Here is a 21664-nt window from a genome sequence, read left to right as displayed (position 1 = left end):
TTGGCACAGGTCGAAACTTTCTTAATAAGGACCAAGAATCACAACAAATCAGAGAAAGGCTGGATAAGTGGGACTTCATTAAACTGCAGAGCTTTTGTATGGCAAAGGACATAGCTAGTAAATTAATTAGAAAGTCTACAGAGTGGGAGAAGATCTTCACCAACCATACAACGGACAAAGACCTCATATCTAAAATATATCAACAGCTCAAAAAATTGAATCACTCCCAAACTAATCTCCAAAGTAACAACCATCCCATTAAAAAATGGGCCAAAGACTTAGAGTCTTCTCTGAAGAAGAAACAAAAATGGCCTCTAGACACATGAAGAAATGCTCAACATCTCTGGTCATAAAAGAAATGCAAATCAAAACAACGCTAAGATTCCACCTCACTCCAGTTAGAATGGCCAGGATCAAGAAAACGAATAACAACAGATGCTGGAGGGGATGTGGCCAGGAGGGATCACTACTACACTGTTGGTGGGAGTGCAAACTCCTTCAACCACTATGGAAAGCAGTGTGGCAGTGCCTCAAAAGGCTAAACATAGAACTCCCCTATGACCCAGCAATCCCACTACTTGGCATTTACCCATCCATCCAGAAACTAGGGCATACTAAATCCACTAGCACAACAATGTTCATTGCAGCATTATTCACCATAGCAAAGATATGGAACCAAACTAGATGTCCCTCAGTTGATGAATGGATCAACAAGATGTGGTATTTGTACACAATGGAATTCTATGCTGCTGTCAGAAAAAACGACATCGCCCCATTTGTTAGGAAATGGAAAGACTTAGAAGAAACCATATTAAGTGAAGTAAGCCAGACTCAAAGGAACTTAGGCTCAATGGTTTCCCTCATTCATCATAACCAGTAGAAACCTTGGGCTGTACTAGCAGAGATCTGCAATAGAGCAAAACCTTGATACATAAGGCCATATAGTATGAAGCTAAGTGAAAGGACCTCTAGGATATTGAAACAAAAGCCATATAATGAATGATTATTGTCCTTAATGTACTATGTTATCTCTTATCTCTTTTGCTGTCCCATATTGTTACAGTATCTCACTTTGTTACATGATATATGGGATATATATGTATTTGGTTATTTGAAATTGGATAGGGAAGGGGGGAAAACCAAGATGGGGGTGTGGGGGAAGGGTAATGGGGACATGTGAAAGGGTATCAATGTATGTGAATGAATGCACCTTCTATCTGGCAAATATCATGTAACCCTTTTATTAATTACAATAAAAATATTTTTTAAAAAAGAAAGACATGGCACTTAGAAAGCATGGTGTTAGTGGGAGAGACAGGGAGTCAGACTGACCCCAGACAATAACTAGAAGGTGGGTGTAGGTCCCCCCCTACCCCGGTGATGTTACTTAATTGGAGCCTTTATAATACCCAGTTTGCCCAGAGCCAGTGTTTTGGAATGAATTTAAGTGGACACAATGTGATGGAATAAAGGGCATCAGAATTGGTATGAGTAAAATATGATCAACACAAAAGTCATGGAAATTCATCATACATGCTAAAGGTACTAACAAATCACAAATGTTATATTCAAAAGCAAAAAAATCAGCATGAGTCGTGCCTTGCTCAAGAAAGACAACATAAGTAATGTCTTATATAGACCCTCATGTCCTTTCTTAATCTTTATCATCCCCACCACTATTTCTGTCCACAGCATGTATTGATTTGCCTATTAAACTTTATATAAATAAAATCATAGAATGTGTTTTAAAAGACACAAAATTATCAAGTCCAACTGGAATACAAGAAGACATTGCAAATGTACCCATCTGACCAATGTGCATTGGAGTAGAAAAAGTGGGTAGAGAGGCAAAGAAAATGATTAGTCTTATAACTGCGGAGTCAGCCATGCTAGTATTTATTGTTAAGATGTTAGTAAGTGTTGTTAATTATGCCAGCACAGGCCACCAAACCTATTAATTTTTTGAGTTGGTGGATGAGTCACTTACTCCTTCCTTCCAGGATGACAAGGCAGGATGCAGAAAGTCCCATTTGCATGTGGATGACATAACCTAGCAGATTTTCAATCTTCAAAATAGTGTTGCTCACAAGATGGGGTGTAAGTAGCCAGCTGGGTTTGCTGCATCCAGTCGGAGCATCCTTCCTAATGTGTAAACCATGTGGATGGTTACTGAGATAGAAAGAGAATGAAGGGGCCAGTCCCTGAGTGATGTAAAGTTCTCATGACCACGGTAGAGAAGAATGGCTCTTGGGAGGGAGTCATCAGAGTCACTCATGACCTCTTTGTTATAAGTAAGGTATATCTCAGAGTAGAAATGGGAAAAGCCATCCTCTGTCCATGGTAGATACCCTTTCCCAACTCCAAGGGTCCTTATTCTTTCCAAGGGCTGCTATAATAAAGTAATAATCTGGGTGACTTGAAGAACAGACAATTTTTTTGGCTTCACAACTTTCTAGAGGCCAGAGCTCCAAAATCAGGATGTTTTCAAGGCTTTGCTCCCTTCAAAGTGTGTATGGGAGGGTCCTTTCTCACCTTTCCCTATCCTGGGGTTGTCAACAGTCCTTGGCTTCTAGCTACAGCACTTTGACCTCATATGATGCTCTCTTCTCACCATATCTGCTCAATATCTTTTCTCCTCTGCTAGTAAGAAATCAGCCATATTGAATTAGGGTCCCGCTTTACTCCAATCAAGCTTCATATTCACTAGTTACTCATAATGCTTAATTATATCTGCAATGATCCAATCTTCAGGCAGGATTCTATTCTGGGGGAAACGTCAGTTCAAACCAAAAGTAGAAGTAATGTGGGGCTTTTCCTTCTTGCATGTTTAGGGGCTGATGAGCTAGAATAGGAAATTGGCCTTAAACAAATGTTTACACTGATTTCTAGGCTATGAAGCACCTTCTCAGAATTCAGCTTCAGAGAGACATATTTAGGAGCAATACAGATGCAGTATGTTAGGATGGAAAGATCTAGAGAGCTTTAAAGCTATCACAAAGCTGGTGACAGTTTTCTCATTACTAGTCATGTAACTGCTCAGTTGCTTCTTTGTGGATCCGAATAATAGTGACTGTGTGTTTTTTAAAGGCAATTTAGATAGACATGGATTGCACACCTGCTATTTCAGCATGAGGAAAGCTTGAGGCATGGCCAAGACCCCAGGACATCAAGGCCCCTTCTGTTTCCTAACAAGACACCATAGTAAACAGAAAAAACCCAAAAGAGAGCCAAATTGTGCTAAGAACCATACATAGTTTACAACAGTCTCTTAGCAGCGAGAAAAGCTTTATGCCTCAATTTTCTCAAAGACATAAAAGGGTAGGAGGTGTTAATAAAGGCTACCAATTGTGAATAGATTGGACTTTATTTCTCGAGAATTGTTTTTGAACTCTCTATCATCATTTTTTGAGATGTTCAAACCCACAAATATGTCTCCTTAGCCTTCTTTTTGCTCATATTTTTACAACATTAAACATTTCTAACAGGGGATTTTATTTACTTTAGCTCACCTTGTTTGATAAGAAGTATAGCAGTGAAGCTAAACTAATGGGTTATAAGTCAAGTCTTTAAGATTTGGAGTGAAAACAATGATAAAAGATTGCTACAGAAGATTTTAGCATAGATTTGAAGAAAAGGCCAAAGGGAAAACGTCAAGCTAAAATATTCATTGATTCCACATTATAGCTTAGGAACCAAATGATAGCAGCTACTATTTATTTAGTATTGATTATTTTAGATAATTTACTTAAATATTAACAAACCTATGACAAGTACTATTATCATCCTCTTTTTTTCCAGATAAGGAAACTGAAGCAGGGAGAGTTAACAAAACATACCCAGTATCACTCAACTGGGGGTGCTGTGACTCTTACCAAGGCACTCTGATTTCCAAGTAAGTACATGTGAATAGCCATTATGTTATCTTGTTATTTCAAAGGGAAAACTTACGGTGTCCTAGGGACAATCACCCAGCTGAGTCTGAGCCCCTCTGATGTGTCTACAGTGTGATTCTCCAAGGTCAGCCAACTTTCTCCACACTTAATTGCATCCGTGGTCAAGTTGGAGGTTTTTCACTCAGGGTCCTTCTCTCTTCCAGGGCCTCTTTGCTAGAAGATGGTAGATTACATGTTAAGTTGTCTCTTTGAGAAAGTGTGCTTGGTACACATGGCTACCAAAGTAAGTAAGTGGAGCTAATAATTGGTCTTGGTCAAGTCAGACTTACTCATTGCAGGTGAACTAAAGTTCAGCATGGCGGGTGGAACCATCTGGGATGAATGCCAATGACTGTATGTGTGTGAGTCAATCCTACAGGCATCTGTAAGCATCCAATGTGTGTCTCTACTCAGTTGTCCTGGGTAGAGGGTTGTGGGGATATCTTATAGTCCTTGCAATCCAAGAGCTCATTCTTTGTAGTGGAGATGTCTCTGGAAATACGTAAGGAAAGAAAGCACAAGGAAATCAATGGCCACTTTACTCAGGGGTTGGATAAAAGATCACACAAGTACATAGCTCGGGGGAGGGGGGGTCAAATTTTCCTAACAAATTCAGGAAATGTACCCTAATTTCAAGTGACTGGCAAACTACAGAAGTGTTTATTGGGCAGGGAAGAGAATTCCTCAGACTCCTGGGAGAAACTTATTAAAGTTTCCTAGACTATACTCTAGACTTTGAGCTCAACATTCTTGGTGTTAGGTGCAAGATTCACCCTTTCAAATATAGCTACAATTTGAGACTAGCAATATATTTTTCTTTATGAAATCCAGGGTGTAATCAGTGATTATCTTATCTAGACAGGGGAGGCAGACCCCTTGGAAGAGACAGTACATAGATAGGAAACAGCAGTTTGTGGCCCTTCAAGGGGATGTTGAATCTAGATTTTGGAAATCCTGAAATAGGAACATTGGGCTGGATCTTACCAGTCATGGGGACCCAGGGAGGGAAATGAAGGAAGGCTGTAGCATAATCAAATCCTTATTTTGCAATGGGTAAAAAGGCCAAAGCCGGAGGATGCAATTAGTAGGCTCTTAAGGTAGCGTAAGTGAGAGATGACAGAGTACCTAATGAAAGCAGACAAAAAGCTGCCATTCCTTTCAAATATAGTGTAAATACATTGCAGAAAACGGAGGAGAAGTTTTCCCATGAGCTACCATGTGTTAGGTGACTTGCACACAGTCAGTGATTAACAGATACTTGCAGGATGAGTAACTTCTCAGTCCGCGCCACTGCAGGCCAGCCCTGTGCTGACTGTTTTGCATAAATTATTTTTTCTTAATCTTCCCAAAGACAAGGTAAGATAACTATTGCGCTTTGTAGATGAGGGAGAAAAATGAAGTCTTGGAAACTTAAGCAACTTGCCTAGGGTCACAAAGCTAGTAAATGACACAGTTGAGTTGAAAACACAGACAATCTGATAGCAGAGTTCATACTCTTAGCCGGAATATCACAGTGCCTTGCCAAGGAATGAGGGTATTTCCTTGAGACACTTTTTACATGCATGAGTTTGTACATATTCCTAATTGTCTATGAATTCTATCTTATCATCTTGAAAGCATTTTTCCATGCCCTAAAATGTTTTCCTAAGACTTATTATAATGGATGCATGATTATCTACTGAGTGGATATAGACTAAACTTTTACTTACTTATTTCTTTATATCCTAGAGTTTTGTTAGTATAACTAACTTGGTAACAAATCTTTCCGTATATGTAATATTTTCTGTACTTGGAGTTATTTCCTCAGATTAGATCTCTAAAGACAGAAGGCCCCATGTTACATTGGTAAATTCTTGATTCCCATTTTCCTGATTGTACTTTGGAATAGTTTTACAAGTTCGCAGTCACTGTGCGTCACATAGCCATAGGCAAAGTATCAATCTCAGAACACCCTGACCTGCGTAAAGGCCCTATTTTTCAAAATTGCAATGATTTAAAAGGGTTAAAATATTAAATTAGGTTTCATTTTAATTTCCACTTACTGGGTTGCCCATTTTTTCTGAATCCTTCCTGAATTTCCCTTTTATGACTTTGTTTATTTTGTGGAGAGTTTTATACATAATTTCCCAAGTACCAAGACTTGATAAGGATATTAGGGGTTGAGGGGTGAAAGAGAGGCAGAATTAGGGTTTAAAGGGATCATCACTATTGAGCACTAATATGGCCAAATATATTCTCCAACCAAAGTCCACCTAACTACCATATAGGGGATAATAAAATAATCCCTTCCCCTTGCTCAGTTTCAAACTCTACTCCATCAACTAAACAATTAATTAATAGAGAAACTTAAGCACATAGTGCAGATATTCTTCTACAGGAAACAGTAGTGATGAGTGAGTTAAGAAAGCTACTGAAAGAGCTAAATAATAGAACCTATACACTTTCCTATACCATAATTTTGAAGGCAAAGTATCATTACAGTCTCCTCAACATGCTCTACCTATTCCAGGTGTACTAACTTAAGTTGTACTGGGATGAATATTGTTCATTTGAATATGTATCAAGAAAAGTAAAAGCCACAATTGCAAAGAATGGCATAAAGTTAAGAAAAAATTAAGGGGCAGATCAACTGAAAGAAGCAAATATTTATGCAAGTGGTAGTACTAAAACTATAAAATTTTCATGCCAATTTCTGAAGGCTTGGAAACACAAGCTTCTGCTACCACTGTCTATGTGACAGACCCAAGGGACAGTATGGAGTATACAGAGATAAAAGACTTCAAAATCATAGAAAGAGGGAGGGATATTAAATTAGTAACTGGTGGAAGTCTGTATTGATGGGAAGCAGGATTCACTGAATGCAGAAAAATCAGACAATAGCAGTGAGCTAGAATACTACCTAACACAGGGGTGACACAGTGCCATGTTACAGGTATCTTACTGCTTGTTTCCATTTATAACTTCATACCTAGAAAGATGAAACTGAGTTCCCTCCCTCCCTCCCTTCCTTTCTTCCTTCTTTCTTTCCTCCCTCCTCCCTTCCCTTTCTTTTTCCCTTTCTTTCTTTCCTTGTTCTCTCACTCCACCCTTCCAATTCCACATTTATTTTCCACTCTACCAAATTGTCTACCCAACAAAAAATGCACTTAGGATATCCAGGTGTGTGCCACGGGGCATGGGGAAGATAAATGATGTGTATGTGCCCAGGACAACAGCCTTAACTGGTAAATCGACTCTGTTCTTCTCACCCTGATGATTTCCTCTTTAAAATTCATCCTAGAGGAAGTTGTGCAATACTTGTTTTTTCCACCCTGGGCTTCTAGATCATTCACCTTTTGAACAACAACTGGTCACCTAGAGGACAGGGAAGCCCTACTGATTGCTGGGATGAGGAGAGAAAAGACTTGTGTGTGATGGTTCACTCGTTACAATCTTCAGAGTGACTATGGAAAGATGACAGAGATCTTCAGAGGACCAGTGAGATGTGTTATCATCACCCCTGAACAGGTGTGGGCACCTGCCATGAGCAAGCTGTTATGCAAAGTGCTCTGGAGTAAAATAGAGACACAAAGGTCTCCACCCTCAAGGACCATAGAAAAACAATGATGTGTCTGAGAACTATCATCCTCATCAAGGGAACATGTGATAACTGCACAGGAGATGTATGGAAGAATGACCATTTTTGACATAGGACATGTGGGGAAAAGAGAAGCTTAAGATTTCCCATCTGGTGACTGCCAGCATAAATGAATGAATCCATGGACAAACTGGCAAGAGATCTCTAGATAGGATTTTGACAACACAGAAAAGAAACCAGGGCATGCATTTGGGATGGGCATAGGCAGAGCGGGAAGGAGAAAGCCTAGGATGTGGCAAGCAGGAAGCACATGAAGTTTTATTTAGGAGACAAACAGGACTGAGGTGTGTGTGTGTGTGTGTGTGTGTGTGTGTGTGTGTGTGTGTGTGTGTGTGTGTGTAGACAGGCTCTTCCACCAGGAAGGGGGATTTAGAGAGCAAGTGGGTGGAAAGCCTGGAAGATAGATTCAATGACCCATCTCATGGTTAATGGGGAAGCATCGGCATTTTGAAAGATTAGTGAGAGTGACATCCTATTTATTCTTTGGGAATATTATTGTGGCAGCTGTTCAGAGTATGAGTTGGAGGAGGAAGAAACTAGAGATAGGAAACCAGTTGGGTAACTATTGCAATAGCTGGGAGAGAGCTAAGGAGGCCTGGTGAGAGCCATGTTCATGGTAATAAGAGAGAGGCAAGAATAGATGAGGCATTTGGGAAATCTTATTGCTATAGAAGGTCAGAGGGAATTCAAAGGTAATCTTCAGATAGTGTCTGGAAGCCAGTGGAATTGCCTTTAACTGGGTCTAAATTTCTAGTTTAGGGAATACTCAGAATTCTCTCTTGCATGCACGAGAGATTTAGGCAAATAGGAAATGTTTTTTTCATAGAAACTTTCATCTGTGGCTATGTTATGAACTGAGTACTAAGGACTGATAACCCACAAGGTCACACTTTTCTCGTTGAGAAGACGAGAGGAGCTAACAAATCTTAGGAAGGGGGGCTTGGGAGAAAACGCTTCGAGGACCATTAAGTGTCATTACTATGGCTTGAGAAATGAGGGTCTTAGGATTTTTACTCCTGTGCTTGCCAAGTCTGCGCACAGAGCCCTCTGATTCGGCTTCTTCTCCTGGAGTCATTCACTCAAACCAGTCAACACTTAACCACAGCTGTGTCCCTTGCTTGAGATCCTGATCTCTATGACATGGCAGTGAGTGAGACCATTCAGTCATTCTTTCTCATTCACTTATTCCTAAATAGTCATGAATGTTCAACAAAGCCATGCACTATTTTAAGTGCACTTTACCACTAATTGTGTTTTTTAATTTTTGAAAAGGTGGGGTGTCAGTATTCTTGCCATCATAGACCCCCGCATTCTAGAGGTAGAAGTAGCCATTGAATAGAACACACATTGGATAGTAGTAAATACCACAGACAAAAATAAAGCAGGGACCGGGAGTTTGGCCTAGAGTGCTTGCCTAGCACGCATGAAGACCCGGGTTCAATTCCTCGGTACCACATACGTAGAAAGAAAAGCTGGATATGGTGCTGAGGCTCAAGTGGTGGAGCTCCAGTCTTGAGAAAGTCCAAGGACAGTGCTCAGACCCTGAGCTCAAGCCCAGGACTGGCAAAAAAATAAATAAGTAAAGCAAAGCAAACTAGGAATTGTTAAGTGAGGAAGCCACTGTCTGAGAGAGGTTAGTTAGGTCACTTTCTATGAGAAAATGACATTTGAATAAAGTCTTCAAAGAGGAAAGGATGTGAGCTCTGAGTAAATTCAGACAAGAATATTAGGGAACAGCAGATGGCTGGAACATTTGGTCAGTAGAAGAAGGCCAGTGGGGATGGAACAGAACTAGGGAGAGGAGCACAGGCAGCAGAAGGCAGGAAAGTACGCAATAGGGAGTCCATTTTCAGTATCTACATCTTTGTTGCTTGGATTTTTCTGGAGACAATGCTTGAATTCCATAGAGTAGCCATAAGCAGAGAAGGAAACCTGCTTGGCCACCTTTCACTTTGGGATGGGGCTTGCCCTGTTCCTCTGGGTCCAGACAAAAAGAAAGATTTCTGGTCAGAAAACAGCAAAGCTGTTGTTCACTGATGGTGCCCACAGCAGTGATGGAGTCTCCCATGTGTCCTTCACAGGATTGTGGCTGGCAGGGGGCCTAGGTCTTCCCAGCAGCCTTCCCATGGCTGATTCACATCAGAATTAGTCAACATGTATAGACTCTTAAAAAATAACTTTAAGTTACTCTAAAAATGTATCTGTGTTCTTTAACTGCTTACATCACTGAGTACATTTAGTTTACAGCTTTTAAGCTTCCTCCCTCTCTCCCTCCTCTCAAACCAAACTGCCAGGTGGGGCTGGGAAGAAGGAGAGACAACCGGCAGGCCAAAATGTCCTCAAATTCTATACTTAAATTCCATCTCCATGGCAGCATGACAGCCTCCTGACCATGTGGGATTGTCACTGGTTTTGAAGAACAGCTTTAGAGATATCATTCCTCACTTATCTAAAAGCTAAAAGCTGCTTTTGCTTAATGAAGAGGTTTATTCTATCTCCTTCACAGCTTTTTATCATCAAAGTGGGGAGGGGACTGGTTTTGGTGTTTTTTTTTTTTTTTTTTTTTAGCTTCTCTGAATTGAACAACCCAGGGCTTTCTTTCTGGCTGGGTGCCTAAACTCTTGCAAGAGCAAAGACAAATCTGGAAAGAAGAATGGGGGAGGTCAGGAAGGCAGGCCTTGTCCATGGTGGCCATATGAACTTGGAGATCAAAAGAGCAGTCCTGGCTTTAAAAGACTGTGGCACTATTCAGGACCCCAGTAACTGCTCACCAAGGAATACAACTACTTGTTGTCACCCAAAGATAAAAAGCTGCAGCTGGCTCCCCACTCTCTTACCCCCAACCCTGCTCTAATTTCGATGCCCGCTACAGGGAAGGTGATGCAAAGTGGTGGCAGACTATCACCATTTAATCTCCTGAATTGCTGAAGAGTGACAGACCCAATAAAATAAAAACCAACCAAAGTGTGCTGGCAAAGAGGGACACTAACATTTCCTTTTAGAGAACGTTCTTAGCTCATCAGCCTCTTAATTTTGTGCCATTAGTTTGGTGATGAGGTGTTGTGCCCTTTTAATGCAAATGAATTTAATTGGAGAAGGTTAGTTCTGGGACAGATTCCACAGTCTCTACTTTAGCAATTACCAAAGTATGTTTGTTGTCTCTAACCCTAATGCCATGTAGTATCAACAGATACTTTGTGAGAGAGAGAGAAAAAGAGCATAAACATTAATCAGAAGAATGTTGGGAAATGCTGCATTTAAAACAATATTGAATAGATTTTCTCTGCTGTACATCCCCCAAGAACTTTCAACATTCCCAAATGGCATGCAGTAGTATCACACCCGTGACCCAAACTTGAATCACCCCACCCATCTTCATGTGAAGCCTGGGAGCTCACAAGACTTGCCCAATGTCAGAGCTAGACCCAGAAACCAAATGGCTTGGTTACTCCAAGCTCTTTTTATTTGCATGGAGAAACACAGAGCATAAACAAATCTAAAAACAGAAGTATTCATGAGCCACTACAGCAAAAGAAAGAGGAAATGTCAGGTTCAAAATGTCAGGGCAGTTTTGAGTCAGTTTCAGAAACCCAAATGGAATTCACCAAAGACATTGCATGGGGAAAAGACCAGGAGCTGGAGATTGAATGGCAAAGCAGTGAAACCATAAAAGAGGAGGATTCCAGTAGGAAATTCATTCATTCATTGACAAATCCTTACATAGCTTTGTATATCTGCAAAGTAAAAGTTACATTTCCAATGATATTGTAAATGCAGGGCACACAGAAGGCTGCTTCTGGGGCATGCTCAGTTAGAGCTCTAGCTTATAAGCACTTGGGATTACCCCCTCCCCCCTAAGATAGTCAGTCCCTTCCCTCCCCCCTCAATCAGGTCTAGGTTCTGCAATGTGTGACTACCCACCCAACATTTGGGATTCAACTGGTTCCAGGTACCAGAGACAAGCAAGACAATGTCTTGAATGATCATGTTGAGCCTTGTTCTAGAGAAAGAAAGAACATGGTGGGATGGTGATTTGGGGCTTGGCTAAAGTGAATCCTCCTGCGAGTAGAGTGTGGATCCTTGATGGTTAGAAGAGGCAGACATTGGGAAGAATCTTTGTAGGTTTTTCTCCCATATTTCAGTAAATCTGAGAAGCAAGGCAACATATGATCCCTTTCTCTAAGATTCTGAAAGAGCCTTTGATAAAGGAAGAACCTCTGAAGGTATGAACTGAACTTTATAATCAAAAGACAATTGGTTGAAAACCAGAGACAGAAACTACGTATAGGAATAAGGTATTTCAAAGTCAACCATCTTGATTACCCCCAATTTTGGGATACACTGGAAGTTAACTATAAACTTGGCTTGGTGAGCAGAAATTCCTTTTCCTCTAGAGCATTTTTTTCAGTTGAGGGTATTTTATTTAACTAGTAGAAGTTTGAAAAATACTACAAGAAAGGGAAATGTGGCTATGGGAGTTTCTTGGCACATAAAGGCATGAATAGCCATATTTAAAATGTTATTTCTTGAACCAGTAGGTTGTGAGGAATGGGACTTAATGTGGGTTTATATTTTATACTCTTCAATGTTTCTTTGGCCATGGAGGACATAAAATAAGCCACTCCAAATGTTGCAAATTAACTGCATTCCAGAGCCAATAAATCTTGTAGATTCTGTAAGTGGCCTGAGTGTAAGACAATAGAGAAGGGTGGAGACTCTGTCAAATGCAATGTTGGGAAGAAGATCAACCAAAACTCATCTCTAGCTAATTCTTAACAATGTAAGTGCAAGGTTAGTTCTGACTTGTTAAAGGAAGCTAGCAAATAATATCTTTTTGTGTGTAAAAATTTCTAATTTTAACTGTTGAAAATTCAATTCAAATTTATAACAATACATGGTACAACATCATATGTCAAAACTGAACCTGTCCAAAGGCTTGAATATGCTAACTGGAGATCAATGTGCTGTCCTTCTGTAAGGCTGACTGCAAATTTCCTTGAACAAAGGTAATGTGGCTTTTCTTGAAAGCCAAGTATTGGGATCTGACTAGAAAATGGTCCATAAAGGATAAAGACAGAGAGACAGAAGCAGAGAGATAGAGAGACAAAAAATAAAGGAGGGGGAGGAGAGGGGAGAACCGGAAGAGAGGAGAAAAAGAGGGAAGGAAGAGAAAGATAAAGAGAGCGGAGGAAGAGAGAGAACAAATCTGAGAGTGGATGGGGGAGTGGGTGGACAAAGTAGCAAGAGATTTCAATCTTGACCAGGAACTAGATGCTGGCAAGTCAAGTCCAAGGATTGGTGGGTAGAAAGGCCAGGGAGTCCCAGGATTTAGTGGCCAGGCCTTGCATGTGAGAGCTACATTTAAAGGGCCATAAGAGCACTTGTCTCTCTTATGTTCAAAGGCTGCTTCACGCTGCTGTTTAGGATTCTGAAGCCAAAGTGAATTTTTTTCTTAGATTACGACATCTCTTTTCTTGGAACTATACCAACTCGTTTTTTGGGCCCCACATCTACTCTGAATCCCGATTAGGAATGAATGGTTTAAAAAATATTTTCAAGACAGCAATGGTGGAGCATGCTGGTAATCAACCAAGAGGATGAGGTAGGAGGTTCACAAGTTTGTGACCAGCCTGGGCTACATCTTGAAAAAAATAATTCATTAAAAATATATAATGTGTGATTGTTGTTCTTAATGTGCTATGTTATTTCTCATCTCTGTTGTCCCTTGGTTATTCTTATATTGTTACAGTATCTTATCTTGTTATCTGGTATGTTGTATATATGTTTATTTGTTTATTTGAAATAAGAAAGGGAAGGGGAGAAAACAAGATGAGGGGAGAGGGTGGGGAGAGGGAAATGGGGACAAAAATATGAGAAGAGGTATCAATGTGTGAGAAGTAATATATACCTTCTATCTGGCGGATATGACTGTAACCCTTTTGTTAATTTCGATAAATAAATAAAAATTTAAAAAACTATTTCAATCACTAGACACTGTACATACATATTAATTTTTATTTTTCATATAAGACAGTAACATGAAATACAAGGAATATTAAATATGGTAAAAAAGAAAAAACAGTAACAAAACTCATGAACTACACAATAAATTAAGCCTATCTAAAATACAGATTCTACATAATAACTGCATTTGTAGTTACTGACCAACTATAATAAATTACACCATACCAATACAGACAGTACTGAGAGGACTGAGAGTGTATCTCTCTATGTATCTGTTCAATTTCCTAGGAAATCTATTTTTAGATCAATGTTACTTTATATCTTTTTTTCATTTATTTTTTGTTGTAATTAATAGAAGGGTTACATTATATTTGCCAGATAGAAGGTGCATTAATTCACATACATTGATACCCTTTCTCATGTCTTGGTCCCCATTTCCCTCCCCCCCACCCCCACCCCTCATCTTGTTTTCCCCCCTTCCCTATCCAATTTCAAATAACCAAATACAAATATATCCAATATATCAGATAACAAAGTGAGATACTGTAACAGTATGAGATGTAAATATCAAGACATGTTTTATACAAAATAGAAAGATATATAAGTATAAAATATAGATAGGTTTTGTGTAAAATACAGATGCTTTTAGAACCTAAAATTATTCTAAAATTAATTTTAAAAAGAAAAAGAAAATAAACCTGGCTAGTGTGCTGAGAAAAACTCAGAGAACTTAAGAAATATTGTTATAATCTTTAAGCAGTTGCCGAAAGAAGTTACCACTCACTAGAATGGCTTATGAATACAGTGAATCTTCATCATTGTCATCAACATTCTCACCCACCCGTCCCCTTAATGAATCATATCTTTAGTAGTTGTAATGATTCAATATGATGTCTGCTTCTTAGTTTTATCATTTATTCATGAATGAGGCAGACAGAAACTTATTTTCCAAAGAACTTGATTGGTTCAATAATTGTTTAGTTTGTCCAATTTCCCCCCCTCAAAAAAATATCCCTTACCGAGATTCTGTGTATTTAATACCAACAGAAACTAAAGATTCAGAGGCCATGATACCAAAGATATAGGATGGGTTCCATAACTCAAAAGTTGTTATTTGCCCAAATTGGCCTTTCCATAATAGTAAGACCACACAAAATTCACTGGCACTCAAAAAAGTAAGACTGTGATCCTAACACACACAGGACAAAGATCCAGCACTATTCAGCTGCTTCTCATTTGCATATATGTCCTTTTTTTGTCTATTGGGCTAATAAGTTCTACATAAACTACAAATGAAGGATATGATGTTTATTAAAAAGAGCCTTACCTAATAAAGAAGGAGCCACATTTTGAAAAAGATCAATGGTTCCTCGGTAGGCTCTTACAATTCTCATTCCCAAGTGAATCTAGTGTAAGTTATGGATCCTATTTAGGCATTTCTCTCCCCAAGTTTTGCCATTTATGCAATTTTACATATAACTCATTTATCTGTTGAAATTCAGATCTAAACCAGAGTTAAAAAAATCATGACATTCTTTTAATTTTCTTAGATTGAAATGATAATGAAAGCCTTGAATTATTTGTTACTTTCCAGTTAGAAAAGCACTTATCTCCTTTTAGCAAATGTGCCATGAAAAATAGTGCAAGTGGCTTACTGAAAACCAGAATTGTTTTGAACAAGACTCCTCCATTTAAGAATCATGTTTTTAGAATCATGAAGTGTTTAAGAAAATTTTAAGGCTTATTTCACAAGTAGTCATAAGCCTCAAAATATCTTGGATTTCTTGTATCTTCACTGTGCTTTGATTAAATCATTAAACTATTATAATAACCTAGTCATCTCATATAAACAGAAAAATATGTTTGCAAGAACAATTCCCTTCAAACACTGGAAAAATGATCAGATGTGTCATTCATAGAGTTGCAATGAGCATACTATTAAGAATTGATTTTCACTAAAGCTTTGATGAAATTAGTCACCAATTTCTAGAAAAAGAGGAGCTAAAATTGGTAGAATCCCCATCTCTGAAATTAATATTGTCAGCTGATATGCTAATCATTATATCAACCAGCCTGGTTGTGCTCAGAGAAAGAATAGTCATGGAGCAAGACATCAAGTTCAATAATTTTTACATTAGCTCCAGGAATTTCATTACAATATTACTAATGCAGGGGCGATTTTCTGAGGGTTTTTTTTTTTTTGGTTAGTAGAAGCTTTCATATTGCTGAGACATAAAGGTTGATTTTTTATTGCATATTTTGAGGGGGTAGATTAGGTTTCAGAAAACAAAATAATCGTTTTCTTTTTCACTCATACTTTTAGTTTGTGCCGATGGAAATTTAAGTTCAAATGTCATAGAACCCACTCAGAGGTATACTATAAAGATCTGAAGGCCCGATAGAGTTCTGTAGTGTTATTGGAATTGCCACTTCTTTTCTGAGCATGTTTTTCTGAGCTATTTCATTATTGAACCATGGAAGCTCCAGATATGATAGACAGTGGTTCTTCCTTTCATTGAATGTGAAAAAGACAGTAAGTCTGGAAATTTATTCAGTATCATACAAAAAGCAAAGGGCTAGGTATAGATTGATACATTGTTTTTTGTGAATATTTCTCTAGGAAATCACTTTAAATCTTTCTGCCTGATCCATTTCAATATTCACAACAAATATTTGGATACAAAAATAAAACTTTAAGCACACCTCAAATATTTCTGAACTACAGGCAAGAGTGGAAATAGCTACTACAATGATCATTGCATGTCTCAGAAATCACCTTGGCCTGATAATCACACCACACGATCACTTGTTTAACAATGACGATACACTCTGGAAAATGCTGCATTAGATGGTCTTGTTATTGCTTATACTTTTTTGTTTTTGTTTTTGTTTTTTTTTGCCAGTTCTTGGCTTGAACTCAGAGCCAGCATCCCTGACTCTCTCTGTGCTCAAGGCTAGTACTCTATCACTTGAGCCACAGTGCCACTTGGGCCTTTTCTGTTTATGTGTTACTGAGGAATCAAACCCAGGGCTTTATGCATGCTAAGGAAGCACTCCACCTCTAAGCCAACTTCCCGACTAGCATTGCTTACAATTCTTAGTGTACTTTGATAAAGTAGTATAGTAATATCACTGATAGAACCTATGGCCTTTCTCTCTCAGCATCCCAATAGTAACTAACTTTCCTTCTCTTATAAGGGATCTAATCCTTTGCTTTCCTGCCCACTTTCCACACCTCTAGTTACCCACTGGCCTCAAAATAAACACAACATTTTTTTGCCAGTGCTAGGCCTTGAACTCAGGGCCTGAGCACTGTCCTTAGGCTTTCTCAAGGCTAGAGTTCTACCACTTGAGCTACAGCACCACCTCTGGCTTTTTCCTATGTGGTGTATCGAGGAATTGAACCTGGGTCTTCATGCATGCTAGGCAAGTACTCTACTACTAGGCCAAATTCCCGGCCCCTAAGCACAACATTTTATATGAACATTATATATATTATAATAATTTGTTCACCCTGGGATGCTTCCATTGTTCTTTTTTAAAAATTTTATTGTCTGGGTAATGTATAGAGGGGTTACATTCGTCAGGTAGTGGGTGCATTACTTCTCGCTCATTGATACCCCTTCTCATGTTTTTGTTCCTGTTTCCTTCCCCATTCATCTTGTTTCCCTCTTCCCTTCCCTATTTCAAATAAACAAGCATATATACAATATACCAGGTAACAATATCAGATACAGTAACCACATGAGCTTCCATTATTCTTGTTCTCTTAGATTTTTTTCCTTTTCTTTCTCGCTTTAATGATTAATTAATTAATTAATACTGAGATGGGATCTTCTTGTGGAGCTCAAGCTGGCCTGGTGCTCGTGATTTCCTATCTTAGGATCCTTAGACCTGGGGTTACATTCCTGGATTTCTTAGTTTTTTAAAATGAACATTAGCAATTTGATCCCCCATCACCATTTTCTAACATATTGGAAGTTTTAGAACATTGCTGTACAAACCCCAAAGTATTTGAAATGGAAGTGTCCTATCAAAGGTCATCCTTTTCCCCAAGTTTATGAATCCTGACCTGCATGATACCATATTTCCCCTCTCCTAAGAGACCATTTCTCTCTTAGGTTCTTCATTGTACTTACCATTGTCTTTATAATAATGTTTCTTATATATTAATTTTTTTACATATATAGCTTGGAGGAGGATTCCCAGCTGGTATCAAAATCCTTGATTTGTAATACAAAATGGTGTCCATTTGGGTGAACAGATTCATTCTCTAGTACATCATCTCTAGATGATTTATAATATGAGTACAGTGTAAATTCATTGCAATGGATTATTATACTGTATTTTTTAGGAAATAATGACAAGAAAAAATTCAATACAGACGCAGTATTTCCTTCAAAATAGTTTTGCTTCTTGAGTGATTGAATCAACAAATGTGAATCTCTGGCAGTGGCAGGTCCACAAATGAGTCAAGCTCCTAAGCTTTCTACCTTTTAGAAACAGAAACTGGTCTTTCTTTTGTTCTTCAATGCCTACAAAATACTCTGTACAGACTGTTTTGAAAAAAAATAAGCACGTCTGTGTTGAGTAGTTTTCTGTTACTGTGACAAATATCTGAGATAATCACCATATTAAGAGAAGAAGGTTATTTTAGCTCATAGTCCACTCTCAGTTGTCCTTTTGTTTTGGGGCCTCCATTAGGCAGCGGTATCCTAGTGGCAGCATATACTGTTGAGGAAGCTGCTCACCTTATAGAGGCTGGGAGTGAAAAAGAAAGAGGAAGAGGGTTTGCTTTCACAGTCCTCTTTGACTTGCCTCTTCAAAGACATAACTTCCTCCTAATAGGTTCTACCTCCTCCTTACCTGTTCCACAAATTGGAGTCCAAGCATTGAAACAAGCCTCAGGGAGCACTTAATGAAGTCACAGTCAAGTTTGACAGTCTGTGATGATTAGTCTCTGTTTTCAGAACTGTACCACCAAGAAGGATCATTGGTTGGGAAAATGCCAGGGTTTCTTAGGATTTCTCTTAGAGTTCTACCATCTTTGGTGTTAATCCTATTTGAATTTGGAAATGATACCATAAAATGCTTTAATTAGGGGGGGGGTTCCATTGGAGTTGGGATTTGAATTCCCAGCTTCATGCTTGTCAGCAAGCCCTTTTTCCTCTGGTTATTTTTGAAGCCATCTAGCTTTTTGCCTGGGCTGGCTTCTAGACCATGATCTTTGTATTTGCATTGTTTGATTGAGCTTAGATAGCCAGCATGTGCCACCATGTTCTAATGTCTCTGTTGAGACGGCGACTCACAGACTTTTTTTGACTGATCTGACCTTGGAATTTTTTTCCTCCCAATCTCAGTCTCTGGAGTAGGCTGTGGTAGGTAGTGAAAAAGGTGTGGAACCACTGGCACCTTACCTATAGGAAAATGACAGCTTTTTCTTCACATTACAAATGATTCTGAGAAGTCCCACATAAGCCAGACAAGGTAACTAAGTTATTTAGAAACCAAAGACCAAACAAGTCCTCATTATAAAGAACTGAATAACTTTTCAGGGTATACATTCAGATGTTGCATAAACATAGCTTAAAAAGGTAGCTTTAAGGGAAAAAAATCAAAGAAATGATGAATTCACAACTTGCCTTTCTTAGAATGATGTAAAGCATTAAATCATGTTCTAAAAGCCTAAATTTCTAATTTCACATGCTCTTTTTCCATAACTAATTTAAGAGCAACAGGGACATCATGCTCAATTGAGAATGTCTACCTCTATACTTCTATAATCTCAGGATGCAATATCTGGAATCAAATATAATCAATTTTCTAAAAAGAAGGCGATATAGAGACTGTCTAGGCATCAGTACACTGTATTTTTTTTTTCAAATAAACACCATGAAGGTCAAATGGACTTTTCTGGAGAAATTGAACTGGATCCTGTGCTGGATCAATTTTACTTGCCACTCCAGATTCATCATCCTTTATTTTCTTCCCTTCTACGGAGTCACAAATCAAATGACTCATCAAATGGCAAGAGGTTGAAGGACAAGAGGAAGTCAAAGCTTGGCTATTTATTAGCTATAAGGCTACAAAAGTCATACCTCTGGTACTAGTTCTAGCCATTTTCTCCTTCGTCCTGGATCATTCTGGGAATGAGAAGGCTCTGGTTGTTGCTGGCTTTGGAGGCCTCATCAAAGCTTGCCAGCTCCCTAACCATTCCTTAGTAACAAAATCCCTTTCACATTGATAGTATTCTTTGAATATGCTCCTCACCTGGTCTCTCTCTACGCACATATGAATTTAGATATCTATTTTCACAGTTCTGGAAACTGAACGTAGGGCCTTGTGAATATTAAGTACTCTTTCCTTGACCAACACTCACAGCCCTTGCTATATACACTGAATCCAAGACTTTTCACTCCAGTGCAATGCTCTCTCTTTTGAGTTCTCCAATTCATAAGTTTTTTAAGTTCAGGAAATCTAACATATGGCATAGTAATATGGTATTATATACCTAGACTTTGCTAAGAGAACAGACCACAGTGATTTCAACGCACACACACACACACACACACACACACACACACACACACACACACGCACACGCACACACACACACACACACGGAGATACGTGAGGTTGTGATGGGTATGGTAATTAGCTTATCACAGTTATTTCACAATATGCATCAAAATATCACCACCTTAAATTTAATAGAATTTTTAAAAAATTATTCCACAACGAAGTTGGAAAGGAATTTAAACTATATTTAACAAGAAAGGAAAGAAATCTATATGACCAGAAGTGCTCTGATTATATGGAAATATTTTTCAGTGCTTTGATGTGGAAGTACTGAAACAGAAGCTAAAACTGAGTAATGAGCTACCGAGAGGGGGAAAGGCTGACTCTAGGGAGGTTCTGCAGGAAATCTTGCAAAGGTAAAACTTCACTGGGGCAAAAGTGGAACTGTCTGGAGGGCCAGGAGGGTGCTGCGGTTCCGGTGTGGTTAGAGGAACTGGGGCTGCTGGTCCTAGTGCTGCAACAGCTGAAGTCAGCACTCCCCACCGGGTATGACTTTATGAGATAGGCATTTTTCATCCAACAGCTTCTAAACAGAAGCCAAATACACGATCTGGGCTCAACTGGAGCAGCAGCCCATCTTTCCAGTGCTGGGGGAATACTATGTTGGCTCGTGTGGTGTCTGATTGAGATATTTTGGATAATTCTAGCCAGAGTTTTTACCTTGTATCTGAATCTCATCTTTACCTACTAGTGAAGCATTTTCATACATGCCTCACTTGCTTCTTCTCCATGAAAATGGAGAAACAAGCCACATGTCTGTGACTCATACCTATAATCCTAGCTACTTAGGAGGCTGGGATCTTAGGATCATGGTTTTAAAGCTATCGCAGGAGAAGAAGAGTCTTCAAGACTTCATCTCTAAAAATAACCAGCAGGACATCGGACTGGAGGCATGGTTCAAGTAGTAGAGTACCAGCTGAGCTAACAAACTCCTAGAGTTCAAGTCTTAGAGAAGAAAAGAAGGGGGAGGAGGAAGCAGGAGGAAGCAGGAGGAGGAGGAAGAGGAGGAGGAGGAAGAGGAAGCTGAAAAAGAAGAAAGAGGAGGAGGAGGAGGAGGAGGAGAAGGAGTGGAGGAGGAGGAGGCAGATGAGAAGGAGAAAGAAGAAGAGGAGAAGGAGGAGGAGGAGGAGAAGGAGGAGGAGGAGGAGGAGGAGGAGGAGGAGGAGGAGGAGGAGGAGGGGAAGAAAGAAAAAACTGGTTAGAATATAGAGAGAAGTTTCTTGAACCACTGCTACAGCCCTGGAATTCAAAATAACTTATAATAATTCTGTTGCTAACTTGCTAACTTAAGGGTCCTAATTCAAGTCTCTGGGATTCTTGTTTCTCAGAGTGAAGTGAAGACCTTGGAAAGAATGACAAATGAGGTCACTTCCACTCTTCAGATTCTGTGAGCCCCCAAGATGATATCACGTCCTCCGTCTTTGATCCTTGTGCCCTGGAGAAACAATACGTCATTCAGAGCCTCCTTTCTTGGGGTTTGGAATCTGTTTTGCAGGGAAACCAAAGAAGATCCTAGTATCTCCAGGCCCCTAGAATCTCCAGAAGCAATGTC

The sequence above is a fragment of the Megascapheus bottae genome, chromosome 15 (assembly GCF_031878675.1).
Source record: "Megascapheus bottae isolate mThoBot1 chromosome 15, mThoBot2.hap1, whole genome shotgun sequence".
NCBI lineage: Eukaryota > Metazoa > Chordata > Mammalia > Rodentia > Geomyidae > Megascapheus > Megascapheus bottae.
The sequence above is the reverse complement of the archived record's forward strand: the minus strand, read 5'-3'. Positions refer to the sequence as shown.